This window comes from Sus scrofa, chromosome 13 (assembly GCF_000003025.6).
Source record: "Sus scrofa isolate TJ Tabasco breed Duroc chromosome 13, Sscrofa11.1, whole genome shotgun sequence".
Classification (NCBI taxonomy): Eukaryota; Metazoa; Chordata; class Mammalia; order Artiodactyla; family Suidae; genus Sus; species Sus scrofa.
The window spans coordinates 57,865,012-57,885,069 of NC_010455.5; the positions used below are offsets into that span (position 1 = coordinate 57,865,012).

General features: G+C 36.2%; 1 protein-coding gene across 1 annotated transcript in view; it reads left to right on the forward strand.

Moving 5' to 3' along the window:
• The window catches only part of CNTN6 (contactin 6), a 260,598-nt gene that overhangs the window by 110,779 nt on the left and 129,761 nt on the right, over positions 1-20,058 (forward strand).

Genomic DNA, 20,058 nt, shown 5'->3' on the forward strand with positions numbered 1-20,058 from the left:
TGTGTGTGTGTGTGTGTGTGTGTGTGTGTGTGTGTGTGTGCGCGCACACCTTAAATAACTTTTAAAAGCATTTGCTGCTAGATGGGATACAGATTTTGAGGGATAATATCAAAGATGGTCAAATGGATAGCCTTTTTTTCTTAATGATAAAGACTTGAAAAACTACTTTGAGGAGGGAATTAAGAGGTCCATTTTGGAGCTGACATAGTTAGATACAAAGTTCTGTATTGCAGAAGGAAGATCTAGCCTGACCATATGAATTTGAGAATGGTTGGCAGAAAAATATTACTTGAATCCATAGATTGGTTGAAGTCACCAAGACGAAATTTTCAAAAGAAAGACGAGCACTTCAAACTAAATCCCAAATAACTCTAATTATTTGACATCAAAGATATAGATAGACATACTGATGATTTTAAATGGCTACATAGTATCTGATTATATGAACTATACCGTATTATTTTATTTTAAATTTTTTACCATAGTATTTCAAATAACTGTTAATGGGCTTAGTTAGACTTCATTAGATAGTGATACAAATGAATATTACATATTCCTTTGCTCATTTGACCAATTATATCCTTAGATACTAGAAATTTAAATTGCTAAGGAAAATAGGTTTTACATTTTAAATGTGAATACATCTTGATTAACAACCCTTGAAAAACAGGCATACCAAATTATGCTTGCAGCATCACTGAGTATGCTGTTTCTTCAGTCCCTCTCAATATTATATATTGCTTACCTTTTCATTTAGCATCTGATAAGTGATAAATTTTTTTGTTTTTATTTGGACTTCATAGTTTATTAATAAAACTAAACTTTTCATATACTTACTGGAAATTCAAAATTCTTTTGCAAATTTCCTAAACATGGTTTCTGATAGTTTTTAACAGAGAGATTCAGATTTTTCTTATTAATTTCCAGAGGTTATTTATTCAAAGAATAGTAATATTTTTTCTATTATAAGTTATTTAAAATATTTCAACTTTAATTTTAACTTTGCTTATACTATCATTATCTTTTAGAGATGTTAGCATGTAAAATTGATTTTTTTTTTTTTGTCTTTTTAGGGCCACCTCTTCTGCACATGTAAGTTCCCAGGCTAGGGGCCAATTCAGAGCTGTAGCTGCTGGCCTATGCCACAGCAACAGCAAAGCCAGATCTGAGCCATGTCTGTGACCTACACTGCAGCTCATGGAAAGCCCAGATCCTTAACCCACTGAGCAAGGCCAGTTATCGAACCCACATCATCCTCATGGATACTAGTCAGTTTCGTTTCACTAAGCCACAATGGGAACTCCTGACTTTTTTTTAATCCAACTATCACTGACTTCTTTTAAGTTTGTTGTTGTTGCTGTTGTTGTTTTATGACACATGCAAAAACATTTTCTCAAGCCTAAGTTTATAAACCATTCTCCTGGAGTTCCCATCATGGCTGAGTGGAAACGAATCTGACTAGCATCCATGAGGTCACAGGTTTGATCCCTGGCCTTGCTCAGTGAGTTAAGGATCCAGTGTTGCTGTAAGCTGTGGTATAGATCACAAAGATGGCTCAGATCCAGCATTGCTGTGGCTGTGGTGTAGACTGACAGCTGTAGCTCCGATTTGACCCCTCGCCTGGGAACCTCCATATTTTAGGGTACAGCCCTAAAAAATAAATAAATAAAACTATTCTCCTTTGGTACTCTTGTTATTTCATTTATTACATCTAATGCTGTAATTCCTCTAGAATTTATTTTTGTAAGCAGCTTGAGGTAAACACTAGCTTTGCTTTCCCACCTCCATCCTGTGATGTTTTCTCATTTTTGTTTATTAAACAGTCTAGTGTTGACACAGCCCATTTTCCACTTAAAAGCCAAGTCATTATTTACTGTGGAGGCAGTACAATGTAATAGTTAAAGAGTAAAGTCTATAATTACCCTAAATAATTCTCCTTGTCCTTATCCTGCCCCTTCTGGTAGGATATAAAACTGCTGGTGACATAGTAAATGGCTGTTCTACAGAGCCTAAAGCTGTACCACAAGGTGACATTTCTCCTCTAGAGAAAGCCTGTTTTTCAACTGAAGACAAACTTTTAAAATGGCAGTACTGCCTAGATTCTAGTGGTTTCTGATGCTTTATACTTCCTATGAATAGGTCAGATACAAAGGTTTCAAAGGCAACCATTAAGACCAAATGCAGCATCTAAACTGGAAAAAGTGAGTGAGGAGTTGCCTTCAAGCACATCCCATCAATTTCATTTTAACCTGATTTATTTGGCTATATGTTTGTCCCCCTCTGCATTTCCTATAGCAGCTTTATCACAAATCAGTCCCCTGCAACTTGTATTGGAAAAGCAATATGTGTGATTGAGATATTGTTAACAACAAAGCTTGTTCTAGTCCCAGAGCTGTTAGATTCTGATTGATAAAATTTAATATTTTGAAGGGAGAAAAAAAAAAGACTATTATTCCAACTCCTTTATTTGTGGTGTGGGTGAAGTTCTTTTTATCTCTTCTACTTTCATAGTAGCAGTATGATTGAGATTCCAATAAATTATTGAATGCAATATCCACATGTCCGGATGATTTTTTGGTGCTGCTGCTGCTTCTTAGTGGGCGAGAGAAAAGATAGTTAAGGTTCTAGAAAAAGTGTCAAAGCTTAGCAATAAAATAAGAATTTCATTGAACAGAAAGTAATGAAATCACCCAATTTATTTCCCTTTCACTGTTGTAATGCAGGTAAATCTTGCTTCATACGAGTCACAAAGCTTGAATGTGCAGTGGGCTGGCTCAGGTGGTACATGGTTTATGTGTGAGGGATTGGAAGAGTACTCATAAATACCTTTAATAAAAAAGTGTGGGTTGAAGCAGCTTAGTTTTTCAAATAAAAAAAGTTTCATTCCTGTCTAGAGATCAAAGTTGCTGCAAGTCAGCTTTCTCAGGAGTTCCCTAGTGGCCTAGCAGGTTGAGAATCTAGTATTGTCACTGCCATAGCTCGGGTCATTGCTATGGTGTGGGTTTAATCCCTAGCCTAGGAACTTCTGTATGCTGTGGGTATAGCCAAAAAACCCAAAGTCAGCTTTCTCAGTTTTTCCCCCTAGTGTCATTCTTCCTAATATCACCAGATGTCTGAGGATTTATTATCTCCAGTTCATCTTGATGTTCTTCATATTCTTTTTTATGGCCACACTCACAACATATGGAAGTTCTCAACCGGGGATTGAATCTGAGCCATAGCTGCAGCAATACTGGATCCTTTAACCCATTATATGGGGCTGGGGATTGAACCCACACTTCCACAGCCACCCAAATTGCTGCAGTCATATTCTTAACCCATCGTGCCACAATGGAAACTCCCTTCTTGATGCTCTTAGGTTTGGCTTTTATCTGCTCCATGGTGCAGTTACCTTTGTCTGAGGATACCTTAATTTCCTTTCTCAGATCTCTTCATGGGTGTGTCAAATATAGATCTGCCAGGCTTGATCAAGATAGTAGCCTGAAGGATTGTTGGTGAAGGGGTAGACCAGGGTCAGTGTGCAACCTTTCTTTGAAGAGCCATGTAGTAAATAGCTTTGATTTACAAACCATGGTCTCTGCTATTATAGGGTGAGAGCAACCATACACAAACAAATGGGTGTGACTGTGTTCCAATAAAATTGTATTTATAAAAACAGACAGTTGGCTGGATTTAGCTCATGGGTCCTAGTTTCTAGAGTCCTGGAGGAGACAATATTTTTTAATATGTATCCTTCCAATGGAGATAGCTAATGCTCATTGAGCATCTACTTAAAATCTTATATCATTTAGCAAAACAAAGAGGCAGAAACTATTATAAACCCATTTTACAGATGAATAAGCAGAAGCTGACAAAAACCAAGTAATTTTCTAGGTCATGGTACAGGAACGTTTGAAGTCAGACTCATTCTGGTGCCCAGATTTTCTGACCACTAGTCCATAATGCTTTTCTAATTAATCAATAGGAATGAATAAGCCATAAAAATCCATTTTGATGAGACGTTTCCTTTTTTTCTTTTTTTTTTTTTTGGCTTTTTTTGGGCCGCACTTGCAGCATATGGAGGTTCCCAGGCTAGGGGTCTATCAGAGCTACCTCTGCAACCTACACCACAGCTCACAGCAACACTGGATCCTTAACCCACTGAGCAAGGCCATGGATTGAACCTAAAACCTCACGGTTCCTAGTTGTATTCATTTCCACTGTGCCTTGATGGGAACTCTAATTTCTTTTTTTTAGATGTTTCCATTTGTGACACTATAATATTTTTGTAAAATGAAGCATGACAATGTTCTAGCTTATTATTCATAGACTTCTAGATTGCTATTATTATTTAAATTTGTGTTAACAATTTTATCTGGAGAAAATTATCCATAAATATCCTGGTAGGGGAAAAGTACAAAGACTAAATATAAGTAAAGTCAGCATGACATGTTGGAAAGAATTGGGAATCTGAAGTTAAATGAACTGGCTGTATCACTCACAAGATGGATGAGTTTTGGTAAGTTGCATTTGAACCATAATTGCTGCATTTTTTAATTAGAACTGCACTGGCTCTATAGCTGCATAAAACATTATTTTGAAGATCAATTGAATTATTAAATAGCAACATACTTATATAGATGTATTAACATATAAAAATCATATAGCATAATATATAAAATATATAGCTTATAATTATATATATGCAAATATATACACACACGAAAGTATATGTTAAAAAGTCATCTTTTCTTTAGATAAGTAAAGAAATGTTTCAATGATATCAACTGAAAATCCTTTGAATATAAACCAAATTTTGGAAGAAATATCCAGATTCTGAGGCATTAAGAGTTCCTGAGAGTCATCTAGACCATTTCTCTGTCTTTAGGCAGAGATATCTTCAAGCCAATGCAGATGAGATCCTGACTATTTCTTTTAGGGAAACAATTTAGTGAAAGTGTTTATAAACAATTTACTGATAGAAAAAGAATCTCTTGAATATAAATTGACTCCCTGATTGTAAGTGACTTAGTGGTGACAAGCTAGAGAACTTTTCAAAAACACAATATAAAAACATTTTTTGTTTTGGTGAGCCAATTGCCTTGCTTGCCTGTGGCTTCTAGATGTGGGTTCAGGCTTAAAGCATCTGAAGGCTCCGTCCATACTTATTATGCAGCTTGGTGAATCTTTTGGTCCAGAGGTGAGTCTTAATATTTTATACCATTAACTGTGTAGTCCCAAAGATGGATTCAGGGCAGATGTTTGATGTTGCAACATGTTTGGGTTGCTAAACACTGTCTAGAATTTTTCTGCCTCTCTTCAACATTTTAACAGTGGTAACAATAATAACAAAATTTCCCTTATCATTGGTTCTTTAGGTAATAATTCACTGAAAAAAATTTTCTATAAGACATCATATTATCTGCTTTATGAAGAAATAAGGTGAACTAACTGTTCAAACCTAATGTGAAGCTTCAGAAAAACTCATGTGTGCCATACCAAAAAAAAAAAAGAGAGAGGGAGAAACATGGATTTCCCACAGGAGATGAATCTCTTTGGCTGTTTAGGTTATTGCTGCATTTTCAGCTTCTGGAATAGTCCTTGGCATATAGTAGCTGGTTAATAAATTGGCAGCTGAGACTTGCTTTATATGTCCATAGTAAACTCTTTTCCATTTGCTTGGCTTTCTCAAAACCAGACTTCATGACAAGGATGTGGCTTAAGTAGTATATTGGGTTGGTAATTTCAGGAAGCATGGTGAAGGAGAAGAGAAGTATATGCAAAAGAGAGGAAACCCACAAAAAGGAAGCTAGAGTGTGAGTTATTCTGGGCAACTATGGCTCAGTACGGTGAGCCCCTCTGAGAGGCTGTATAGAATACTTGACAATTGCCTCAACAGAGCGCAAGGAAGCTGGGGTGCTTACCTCCCAACTCCCTTACCTCCTGGGTTGAGGGTCACTCCTGTGGACATTAAATCCCCCTTAGGCATACAGGGGATCTAAGGCATAATGTGCCCATGGAATAAAGAGGTCCACAGAGCAGTTTAAGGAAGCAAGACCCGGGTGCTGAAGTTAACAAGTCCTCAACTGTATTAACTGTTCTCCACAGTGTCAGGTGACGACCTAGACAGGCTGAAGGAATACGGGGTGCTTGTATCTACAGTGTCTACTACAATCATCCCTACAAACCACTTCTGGTTTTCTAAGTGACAGTCAAGATGTGAGAAAACTGAAGAAATCGGTTTGATATTTACATCTATTACATAGTTTTAATTAAAAAGGTCACAGAGAGTTATCTAATAAGGCAAGAGGATATGTAAAAGTTCAAAGATAGCAGTGCAGGAATTTTACATTTTCCATATACTTGGCCTTAGTGTTTCTATGAGTGAATACGTTACTTTTCAGTTGTTTCTGATTACTGACTAAGTGATTACACCCTTATTCTATCCTTAAAATAAATGAAATACCCAATTGAGACAATTGGACACTGATCTTAATTAAGCATCATACTGAAGATGATAATTACAGATTCTGCCTGTCATAAAAGAGCAGGCTTAGGTTACTGGATGGATAACTTTTTTTTTTTTTTCAAGTAACAGACAGCTGGTGTTAAACATTTCAGAAATTTTAAGTAAGAGACACAAGCAAAGTTCATGGTATGCTCAAGAACTGAGAAGGTTATAGAGTATCTAGGATAAGCCAAAACTAAATGCAGTCTGAGATTTTTATGGGTGAATGAAATACAAGTAAATGTAGGGAGACCAATTTGCAGAGAAGAGAACAGTGCAAATGTTCAAAGAAAAGCAGAGATGACAGAGACTTTGATGACCATGGAAAAAGGAAAAGAGAGACAGAGCAAGGGACCAGAAGGCCACTGGCACTTCTGTCCTCAGACACGTTTCCTATACTTCGTTGGCATGAGACTTCTTTTGATAGCTTTTTATCTGCCCTTTGCTTTAGTTTAGAATCTTTTAAGTAAACGTCTGTCCCCGTCAGGCAAAGAGACAAAGATCAAACAATGAACACATGATTATGATTGGAACAGAAGTTGGAAGGTAATAGAAGTTGGAAGTTCGTCATATAGGCATTGCGGCATTGTTGTAAAAACTGTAGGTCATGCTCCTTAGGATCTGAAACTTAGCTCATCAATTAATTACTAGTTCGGTGACCTTTTGGCAAGTTTTCTTGAAGTTTTGGAGTTTAGCATTTCATGTGCAAAATATGCATAATAGTACAGAATTATTAGGTATTTGTATAATTTACTGAGAGCTATTTGACATAATATATTAAACAGGTTACTTAGCGAATTCCATTTAATTCTCACAATAATCAAATAGCATAATTATTTTTTTAAAGTTTTATAGATTAGATCCACCCATCCATTCTTACTTTTCAACAAATAGAATGTTTGCTGAATATCCTTTATGTCTTGGATACTAAGCATATTAAGGAATAATGAAAAGAGCTGAAAAGTAAACTTTTCGTTGTCTCTCACTTTATAAATTCAAGAACTAAATTCAGACATGAGCTTAGCCAAATCTAAAACCCAAATATTCTCTTTTGACTATATGACCACTCTTTCTTTTTATATAAAATACATAAACTTCACATCTTCTCTTTGGTTTGCCTCTCTCTCTTGGCCATGGTCTTCTATATCCAAACTTGAGAAGTAATGTGCCACAATTTCTGCTGTACTGTTGGTCACATAGACCAGTCCCAGTACAATGTGGTGGGAAGGGACTTGATGATACAGCAGATGTTGTGAGCTGGTTCATTGGGGTCCATTTGGGAGTTTGGCTACCACATCATTTTTCAGGGTAAATCCTGGACTCTTCTCTGAAATCTTCTATGATCCAATAAAAATTGGTCTTACCCTCTCTTCAACTTCTAAAGAAAATATGCATTCACTCATTCTTTTTAGAGTAATAATTATTTATTAATTTATAAATGTATTAATTTATCAATACATGATTTATTAATTTATTAATGTATTAATTTATTTGTCAAATATCTGCCTTTTGTGAATACTGGTGACCTAGTTACTACAGGGAAAACACAAAGTCCCTCTTCTCTTGAAGCTTATGGTCTGTTGTGGAAAAAACTGACATAAATCAAACCAATGATAATTTTTTTATAGTGATCAGACCTTTGGGGGAAAAACAGAGTGATGGGGAACTGCTACTTAAGATTGGTTGGTCAAGAGAGTCTTCTCCAAGATGGTAGAACATAGGCTGAGATTTGAATGTCAGAAAGAATCTAGCCATCCAAGGATCTGGGAGTTATTTTTCAAGAAGAAGAAACAAAATGCTTAAGGACCATAAAAGGGAGGAAATGCAGTGTGTTCTGAGATACATGAAAATGTATCTGGAGTTTTCTGAACTGCAGATAAAAAGAAGCAGTAAGAAGGACCATATCATATGGAGGTTTAAATAAGTAAGCTATTTGAGTCATCTTTATTTCTCTGAGTTCATTAATCATTTGTCAGACATTTATGGAACACCTACTATGTGCCAGCACTATGCAATGTATTGGGGATACAAAAACACAACCACAGATGCCCATTTTGCAAAAGGAAGTCATACATACAATTACAGTTGAGTAAGGTCCATAAATAATTTCAGGAATATATGGGCTAATGAACAAATTCTACATTTAAGAGATTCTTAAGATAAATTATAATGAAATGCAAGCAACTCATTTGTTTTTTTTTTTTTTTGTATTAAATGTGTTAAATTAACCCAATATGTCTCCAGCACCTGTCTATGAGATGCAGAGATTAAAGGGGTCTGAGAGATTTGGGAGAATCCGTCTGAGACTGAGAGTACCAATTTCAGCTTTATCAGAAATGAGTCTTATATATCAGACCATTTCCAGTTATATGAAACTTTGATCAGCTGTCACTTTCAGTCTCTTAAAATCTAGATAAAATCTACCCAATCTTCTGTGGGAAAATCAGTGTCCAGATTCCTGTGTATCCCAGAGGACATAGTCCTATCAAAACTTCTAGCTCCACCTTTGCCTCTGCTCTGCCTCTTACAGCTTTTCCTCTTTTATTCAGCTTGCTTTTGGTCCAGAACTGAATGGAAGTCTTAATTCTGTCCCCCACATAACACACTCACTAAATACATTCATATTGTCTTTAGTTTGTATTAAAACATTTGTGGAAGTTTGGGGGAAGGAAAGGCATATTGATCCAAAAGAACCAAAACATTTTAAGTTGAATAGATTTTTTCTGAAAGTCCTTCAGCATTCTGTATAAGTTGATTTTGCTTTTGTTTCTGTTTACCCCACCTGCTTACCCCCCAAAACCACCCCTGTTCATTCCTAACACAAACCACTCAGGTTCTCTCAAAAGTGTCCTGTCTCCTCATTCACCAAATCCTTTGGAGCTCAGACAGCCCATTTTCTTAAATCATCTCCAAACTTCAGGTATCTATACATTAATTTTGTGGCCTTTGAAATATCCAGGTACCATGTGTACTATTATCTTTTTTCCCAATTAAATTGCTTTGACTTTTTTAGTAAGTACATTTCTTTGAAAGGACATATTTGTTACCACTGGATCTAGAAAACTAGGGTCATTCATCATAACTAGAAGGAACCTTTAAAAAGCAAAGCACAACTATTGAATTTTTAAAATATTGGTTTGTATAACACTTAAGTGCATAGCCCATGCAATCAAGTATACCTATCCCACACATGGGTGATATCTTTCCCGCTCACTTCACAAGGTTACTCTAGTGGTCACAAAGATGACAGAAGAGTAAATGCTTGGGAAAAGAATGGGATTTTATTTAAATTAGGTGTACACTCTTGATTTGGCTTCAGCCCTTCCTCTCTCTGCTTTTGCTCTCTCAGTCTCTCCCTCTCAGTCTCTAAATGAAAATACATGCAAAAGTCCTTTTTACTGAACCTCAATTCCCAGGAGGGCTGCTAAGTTGTGAAAGATGCAAAGGAAATGGAGATTGCGGTTGTTACTCATAAGAGCTTGCTCAAAGTAAAACAATTTGATAGAAAACAAAACAGAACAGAACAGTATTTAGCGACAACCATAAAATCAATCTCCCAAATTCCAGTTGTGCAATTTCTTGCAAATTGAAGTCAGTAGGATAAAAACTCTGGTAAACTCAGAGCTTAAGTGTGTGGGAGGTCTTTGAAAAAGTGCTCCTATTTCACACTCTGTATAAACATCAGTAGTAACAGTTAGCCAGGGGCTCTGCCCCATTACCTTGAAAACTCTACCTTTTATATTCTACATAGGTTGCAAATTTTGAAATCGAACTTGCTGATTAAACTATCACAATGCATAAAAAGGGCTTATTAAGTGCTCTGTCAGAAAGGAACCTGTTGGTGTAAATGTTCATATTAACTCCTCTTATTGATCCAGGAGCCTGGAGCCTGGAGCCTTGCTCCAAGGAAATCATTCCCTTTTTACTCTAATAAACATCACAAAGGTGGATCGGAAGGGAGTTAAAAGTGGGATTGCTCCTGAAAAGACTCAGGTTCACTTTATTTTCACCCAAACTAATACCTCCAACCCCCTTTGCTGATGACCTCACACAGGAGCTAATTACAACTGAGCCTCTGGCCAAACTCCTTCAGACTCTGGGGGTCAGTTTGACTTTTTTGCTACCACATGTAGCAAAGACTTAAATACCAGGCTAGGACTTTCTTCCCTAAGAGGTAGGACGATCATTGGATAAAGAGAAATTTTGCCTTGCCTTCCTCTTTTCTCCTCCTCTTCCTATGTTTTTGCCCTGTCCTTCCATGGAGTGACCAGAATGGTACTCTGAACTGCTGAAAATGCTTATGGAGTCAGAGGTAGCTATGAGTCCCTTCCTGGCCCTCTTCTAGCTGTGTAACTTTGGGCAAGTTACTTGACCTTCCTGATATTTTGGTGTCTTTATTTATAATAGAGTGTCATATTATCTACATCTCAGGGTCACAGTGAAGATGAAATGTTATGATGCTTATAAAGTTCTAGGAACTGGGAAATATGTTAGTAAATAAGAATTCTTTTCCCCTGTGCTGGAGAGCCCCTTTCACCGCACATATCTGTAGCTCTTAATTGATGCATTCAAATAGTTAACAGAAATCTAGTTAACTCCAATGCTCCCAGGCTTAACTACCGTGGTGTTCACGATGGAACGTATTTTCCTTCTGCCACTCATGGTTCCTCAGCAAAATCCTTAAATGTTCATTCTGGAAAAAAAGACTGCCTTGATTCACACACACACACACACACACACACACACACACACACACACACACACACACACACACGAGTCTACATCTCCTGACACGCTATAGTGCATCCTTTATCCACCTGAGGACTGGACTTGTTCCAGATTGTCCTTGTTTTGCACTTGAGCAATATTTGTATCATCCATTAATCTTGGGGAGCCCAAAGAGCCCTAAGAAAACTCTCTAGAGATTACTGACTAAGGAGGTATCAGGCCTGTCCTCCCTGTAGAACAAAAGGTGGGAAAATGAGCATTTGCCAAAAGGTGCAACCCAAGACTAAGAAGAAGCAGGGAAGCCTAGGATTTTTCTGGCTACTCATATACCAGGCCAAGAGGTTACTTTTGTCTCCAGCTTGCCTGGATCCCTTTCTGGACAGAGAGGTTCAGTGACTATCTAATAACTTGTGTCAAGTTGGCGAAACAGTTTCTATAGTAAAATGTAACAATATGCGACAGTGCTTGGGATAAAATTCATATACTTTGACTTTAGGCCTTTTTCTTCCATTTTCTCACTGAATATTTGAGCTGGCCACTGGGTGAGCAGAAAAGGGAATCCCATACTCAGTCTTTAAGAAATATGTTTTGTGACATCATCAGACAAACAGAGAATGAAACCCATTTAAAAATTCTAAACAGCTTCCTTTTGGTGATTATGTAGGTAGATCATTAATGATATAATTAAAAATCCTCCACATTATTTACTTAGTACTTAACAGCTTCTAAACATTTTAAAGACATTATTCCTCTGAAGCACTATTGTTAGCTTCGTTATAAAGTGGTGGAAACTGAGATAGAAAGAGACAAATTCACCTGCCCTATATCAACAGCTAATGCATGGCAAGACAAGCACCTGAACCTACACTGTCTGATCCTAATCCTGTGTTCTTGATCATTTTGTTGCATCACTAATAACTGCATACAGAATTCATTAGTGGGTTGTTTAATCTTTGCATGTATTTAAATGGCTTCTTTTCAGAAACAATGAAGATCTGCACTCTTTAGTAATCTGACATCTCGGTCTATCTTATGCTATCAAATTTATATCATTCCATCCTTCTGCTTCTTTTTCACTTAGTTTTAATTATAGGGAATATGCAAACTTAATAATAAGCAAGATTGAAGACAGGTCATGTCTAGAACTTTTTTTTTCAATCACAGGTGACACTGCTCTTACCACCATTACTCAGACAAATTAGTCCATTTATAGAAATTCAAATCCAGTCTTACACATATATTATAATAGAGCAATTATTTATTTAATATTTGTTTACCTGTTCTATTTATTAAATGCTTATTTCTCTGAAAACTTTGACACTGGGTGGATAGAGAGGAACCTACTACCCTCTCCTCATTATTACCCTAAATAATTCCTCTTAAACACTACAAGAAAATGGTTCTCAGTGAATTCATTATTTTCAGAAAACCAAGAAACAACTCATTTGTGCTCCATTTATTTATGAATTTTTATAAAAATCCTTCTACACTGAAAAAAAAGAGGAATTTTAACTTGGATTGTAAATGGATTTGACACCAGAATCTCTTAAAATACCTCTTTACTTCATGCTTGCATATTACCATTCCAAATTTATGTCCAATATCAAGACTTAGCTACTGCCTCTTTTACAGAATTTGACAATAGCATTGTGCTTTATTAGGTTATGTCATGTTAAGTTACTGAATTGTGCTAGGAAACACAATAATATAGCCAACTCTGTAACTGAGTATATACAGCACCTCAAAAATGATGGCAGAAAATGAAACTGGTATAAGTAGAAATATTTTTTATATGCCACTTAATAAAGGCCTGGGAAAATTAATTACAGCACCAAGAACTTCGGCTTATTCAAAACCACCCAAGAAATAGGAAACAGTAACATGAATAATTTTAGTATTCTCCATGAGTGGTTAGCCCTCTTCCAAGGGAAAAACTGATGGAGATATGAATTCAGAATCACCTTACTGTAATGTCTTAAGATTCATAAAGAGTACTTTAATTTCAAAATTTACATGTATTATATCTGGGAATCCTACAAGAGTAATGTAGGACTGGACAACTATTCTTGGTATCTTTCGCCATTTCCCTTTGACTGGGCAGAGTATCAGCTTCTCCTCACCCAGCAAGATCTTTTTGCCATAGGCCCAAACAAAGCCCATACTTCCAAACTGGGAACTGCCTATCATCAGTCCTGTTGACTCCAGCACAAGTGTTCCATGCTGAGACTTCTTCAGAAGGATTTAGAAAGGGAGAAGACAGTATTTGATTGGTGGAAAGCCAGGAGCAGGGTAAAAGAAATCTTGGAGCTTAAAATCAGATTCAGTGTCTTCAAAGAAACATGTAACTGGAATTGCTTTTAAGGTGAAGAAAGAGAGATAATTAGCATCATCTCTGATCTAGGAGCAGATTATATGGTCTGTGTTTTGGGTTAGACACTAGCTAGAGAGGCAGTTAAGCCTAAGTTGAAACTCTAGTTAGAGATGTAATAAGGCCTGGTAGTTAAACAAGTGCCTTCTAGAGCCACAATATTTGGAAATGAAATGTAGTTCCTGTACTTATAAGGAGTGTGAACTAGGGCAGATCCATCAACTTCTGAGTGTAATAGGAGCTAGAGGGAGGTGAACTTTTCTGCAGAGCAAAGTGGGAAGATTTTCATTTCCTTGCTCTTTCAGAGAGAGGCCTGTAATAGAGAAATTGTAGAAAAGAAAGAGAACAGACACAGGCTGCAGGAGGGCGGGGCTAAAGGGCTTTTAAGGATTAAATATCTAATATTTGATTTCAAGGTCTTTGGGTCACATCTTACTAAATCAGTAAGACTGACAACAGAAGCACAAAGTATGATAATGGTGGTGCTTTGTGTGTGTGTGCGTGTGTGGAGTGGCTATGTCTCTACATGTGGGTCAAGATAAGGGGCTGAGTTCCTTGTTTGCAGGGACACAAGGGTGCAGATAAATCAAGAAACACACCAGAGAGTTCTCACTGTGGCACAGTGGAAATTAATCCGACTAGGAATCATGAGGTTGCAGGTTTGATCCCTGGCTTCGCTCAGTGGGTTAAGGATCTGACATTGCTGTGAGCTGTGGTGTAGGTTGCAGATGTAGCTTGAATCCTACTTGCTGTGGCTGCGGTGTAGGCCAGAAGCTGTAGCTCCAATTCAACCCCTAGCCTAGAAACCTCCACATGCCACTAGTGCGGCCCTAAAAACCAGAAAAAAAAAGAAAAGAAAAGAAAAGAAAAGAAAAGAAAAGAAAAGAAAAGAAAAGAAGAGAAAAGAAAAGAAAAGAAAAGAAAAGAAAAGAAAAGAAAAGAAAAGAAAAGAAAAGAAAAGAAAAGAAAAGAAAAGAAAAGAAAGATAGAAACATACCAGAAGAGTAAAAAATAAGGATGGAGTGGGGTAAGGATATCAGAAATGGAGCTATTTCTAAAATACAGTACTCCCCACCCCAATGCAGGAACTCTGCAGAGCTCTTTGGAAAGGCATTGAGATTCTGTGTTTGTTTGAACATGGAGTGGCAGTTTACGTCACCTATATATGCAGAAACTGGCAGGGAGACCCCAGTTAACATCTGGAAAGCCCAAGAGTGTTTGAAAGTATGAGCCCTAGAACCAGACTATCTCCTTTTCAATCCTGTCTTGACAAGTAGGAACTGTGTAGTCTTCAGCCAGATGCTGATTTTCTATAAACCTGTGTCCTCCTTTGTTAAATGAATGTGACATTTTACCTCATATCAGAGTCCTCATGAGGAGTCAATGAAACTGCTTCACTTAGTGTTTGTCACATAGTAGTAATTCTTGATATATGAAAGAAGAAGAAAGAACATTTAAAACACTAAAATAAAATAATTCATCCACAGCAAATGGAGAAAGATCCAATTAATAGCATCATCTATATTTTCAACAACTCAACTGCATAATGTCTTGTCTGAAGAATGGACATTTTCCTGGTGAATATTTTTTTTCCTATCCCTGTCTTTTAGGTGTTGTTCTCTTGGTCAGGGTCACTAAACTCTAGGTACCCAAAGCCTTCCTCCCAGCTCACGATAGTTGGCAAACCACTGGCCTTGCTCTGTGTCAGGGGCTGGCACTGCCTAGCATATTCTCTTATTGTGATTCTCAGGCTTTGGAAACCAATACAGTTTTCTCACTTTAATTGGGCTGAGATTCATTCCTACATGTGGCAGCTGCAAAGATGCATTCTCCTTACAATTAGGCATTGCAATACTTAGCCCTGCTTGGACTTAATTTTAAGTACATTTTGGTGGCCCGTTTCCCTCCACTGCACCTTGGTTGCTCCAGGAGAGAACATATGGCCCGGTAATTCGTTAAAGCTCATTTTATGGGCCATTCTCAGGCACTTCCTGCTGGCCTTTGGAACAGAGCCTTGCTTGTGACTGCATTTTTGCTTATGTTCCTGCCAAATGCTTCTTCCAAAACCAGCAATAAAACCACAGGATCCGATAAGCCCTGGTCATCAGAATGGCTTAATGAGAGCAACCTTGACAATTGGGGTCTTTAATAGCAACCAGCACAGCAGGACTTGTAGCTTGAGCACAAGGACAGCATGGGCAGGTCACCTTTGTGGTTTATGGGAATTTCTCCAAATACTATAGAATTTGAGACCATCTCAGGGAACAATCTTACACTAAGCTATTTTTCTCTTTAGCAAAAACGGATAGGACAAGAATAAAGAAGGATGTTTTTCTTTGGCCTTTCCTTATAGAAGAATAAATCTTTAAAGGTATAACAAAGCAAAGAAAATTTCACTGGATGCTTGTATGACTACCAAATTCAGTGAACCTTGCTTCAGAATTAATCTGAATTAGATCATGTTTCTGGCTAGCAAAAGGGTACTTGAAATATAGGTTGGATACTTAAAATACATCTTTTTCAAAGTACATTTACATGGGATGGCACCAAATTTAAAGATTAAAATCATATTTTGTCTATGATCTATATGCTATTAAACATTTTACAATCTGAATTATTAATTAAAATCTGTGAACTAGTCCTATTTTCAAATGAATATATTTAGATTACTACCGGAGCTTGTGTGACTTTTGAAAGAAGCTTATTTCTTCTGATGTCAGCTAATAGAAGCCCAATTGTAATCATAAAAGGCATGGAGAAATTATGTTACAAGTGGATGCTATTTAAATGGAAGTGAACACAGAATATATTAAAGTATCCATGGTCTTATCAACAGTGTGTTATAATGGCTTTGATTAACATTGAAAATATGATTGATATTACCTGTGAGCATGGAACACTGACAATGTGACACTGAGAGAGTTTAATTGAAAGCTTGTTAATTTCATGGAATCATTTAATTTCTCATTACTCCTTGTGACAGTTTTTTTCTTGGGACCATTAAAAAGTCATGACAATTTAATGAGACCTTTCAATGGTAATAGCAATACAAAAAAACTTTAAAATTCTAACTTATTATTACTGCTAGAAGGAGAAACTGTGAATATAATGTATTGATTTTTGGTTTTAAATACAGTTTGTTAGCCTGATTCTTATTGTGTAACATGTAAAATGATGCAAACCCAAGTCAAGACAATAGTTCACAGCAATGGTACAAATATTAGTACACATTAGTGTTTCTATGGCCAAAGAGGAAATGGGGCATGCTTGGTTAAAAATCCCCTAGAAGAAATATGTAAGGCACTCCAGGTCCTAATCAGGCTTAAGAGGAAAGGGAAGGGGTTTAGTTGGGAATAAGTAGAGTACATCTTGGACAAATATTTTATTATTAAAAGAGTACATATAAGGGTTATTACATTTACATATCAAATTTATTTTACTGAATTCTTTTACTTTTCATGGGTAGAAAGCAAAGTGTACAAACAATACTTATTTGGGAATAACATTATTTGGAGAGTTAAACATTGGATGTTTTGAATCCAATGTTTAACAAATCAAGTTAGCCATCTACAAAATATTCTGTTAGAAGTAAAATATGCTATTTTACTTGTATTTGTACATTAGTGTATCTGAACTTTGTAGTGGTCAGAGGAAATTGTAATGCTATGCCCTAAACACTTGGTATGTCATAATAATAGTAATTATTACATATCAACAGTACCTACTTTATTCCAGGCTATATTCTAGATACTTTAAATGCATTATGTTATTTAATTCCTATAAAAACCCTGCTAAGTAGGTATGTTTATTGTACCTTCTACTTCTCTAAATGGTTTACCCAACACTCTCTGATCAGTTTTTTCATGAAGAACTTCGAAATTACTGCAAAAAACTTGGCCAACACACATCGCTATGGTCCATGGTGTAACAACACATACGCTTTTTGTCTTGATTCCTCCTGCCTTGCAGAGGTCACCCCTTTTGTGAGGGCTCTGATTATCACTTTTTGGGGTTTACATCCTAAGTTGTCAATCTCTTTCTTGATCATTTACATCATTTTAGTACCCCCACCCTCCAAACCCTTCCCTGTTCTCCCTAAATCTCACTTTCCGTTCATAGCCAACTCTAAAGAGTTTGCATGCCTGTGATCTCCATGTCCTTACCCACTATCTATTTGCTCCTCAATTCACTTTGGCTTTGTCCCCGTAACTCCACCAAAACCCTTATAAAGATCAATGTGATCTTCATGTTGTCTAATCCAATAACCTCTTTCTGTTCACATTTTATCCCATGTCTTATATACTGCTTTCTATATTCTGTTATTCTTCTTTCTTCTTCCCTCCCTCTCCCTCCTTTTCTTCCTTCCTCCCTTCTTTCCTTCCTTCTTCCCTCCCTTCTTTCTCTCCTTCCTCCCTTCCTTCCTCTTCTCTTCTCTCCCTCTGTAGTCCTCTACTATATCTCTACATACTGAAGATTTTCAGCATTTGATTCTAGATGACTGTCTATCAAGTTGCTCATGTCAAAATTTTAGGAGTCATTCTATGGGGATTACGTTCAAGTCTATGGCGTTAAGTAATATCAATATGCTGACAAACTCTATTCTTATAAATCTAGACTGTACATCCTCTTTGAGTTTAGAGATCATTTGTTTCTTAGCCCACATGATACTATCCCTTAGATAGCTCATATATAATAAATACTTAAGGTATCCTAAATAGAATTCTTTAATTTCTCTAAATAGTTTATTTCAATTATACTAAAGTAAAATTGTTTAAAATAAGCAAGCCTAAAAAAATACACAATTAAAATTTTTATATTTTAAAATATAAAGATTTAAATAAAAGTTTAATTATCTACATTTCCACATCAATCATTCACTCCAATAAGATAACCAAGGTGAAAAAAAAAATCATTCTCTAATTTTCTCTATACTGCTGTAAGAGATGCTTATATTGAGGTTTTGCTTTTTTTCTACTAAATGTGATAGTGTTTAGTGCTAAATGGGATAGTGTTTAAAGCAGTATTTAATGCTTTTCAAACTTTACTGTATAACTCACTTTCCAAGAACTTTCCAAGCCAATTCTGTAGATTTAATACCAGTTTTTAACAACTGATGGCATGCCATTTGTGAATGTTCTAGATATTATTCAACTTTGCATTGATATATTATAAGGTTGATATATTCCAGGTATTCTCTTTGTACTACTAATATAAATGTAATACAATAGCTCATAATATAGTGATTACTATTATAGTCTCATTAAAACTTGCCCAGTGCACGCTTCCTTTCAATATCATGAAACTTTTTTTTTCCAAATTTTATTTATTTATATTTTTATTTTTTGCTTTTTAGGACCACATCTGTAGTATATGGATGTTCTCAGGCTAGGGGTCAAATTGCAGTTGTAGCTGTCAGCCTGCACAACAGCCACAGCAACGTGGGATCCAAGTGCCATCTGTGACCTATACCAAAGTTCATAGCAACACCAGATCCTTCACCCACTGCGTGAGATCAGGGATCAAACCTGCACCCTTATGGATACTAGTCAGATTTGTTTCTGCAGAGCCACAACAGGAACTCCATTAAACTTCCCTGCCATTTTTTACATCTAGGTTTTTAGTCCTGCTTTTTTTTCTGCAAGGGATTCTTTCTCTGTTCCATATCATCATTGCATAGCTGTCTTTCTTCTCATCCATCAGATCCACATTCTTCTTTTCCTTCACAGAATATCTTATTTAAACTGCTGTAACAAAGAGACTCTACTTCCCATCAAATGCCTCAAACAAGACAGAAGTTTACTTGTATCTAATACAATAAGCCAAAGTGAATATTTAAAATCATCTGTGGTACTGCTCCATGCAGTCACTCAAGTGTCCAAGCTAAAGGTCTTTTATCTTCAATAGCTTTCATGTCATTGGTAATATAGATGGTGTTGAAACTGAATGGGTAGGTGGAAAACATCAAAAGTTTTGGATATTTCCTCTCAGACATAATAGACTGATGTTCCACAATAGGTAAGAAGTTTCAGCTTATCATCTTTAGCTGCAAAGATGTCTGGAAAATGTGTTTTCTGGTTAGAAAGTGTAAGATATGTTCTATAAATCTATTTCTATAGAAGAAAGGAGAGTAGACTCTGTAGACAACTAGCAGTCTCCACCCTACAACATCTATCACAATGTATAAATTATATATATAGTTATTATATATAGTTAGTTTATTTTACATATATATATATATATATATATATATATACACTATTTGTATTATATAATATTGGTCTTTACTTTTCCTATAAAATAGTAAGCATGAAAAGGGCAAGGTTTTATTTCCCAATGTATCTTCTGTCCTTAATACCCTTCCTATATTTAGTGGAGGTTCAATTTAAATTTGTTAAATCACTACATGATTTTACACGTGAAGAAATTAAGGTTCAGACAAATTACACACTTTAGCCCTTCCTGGATGACCATTTTC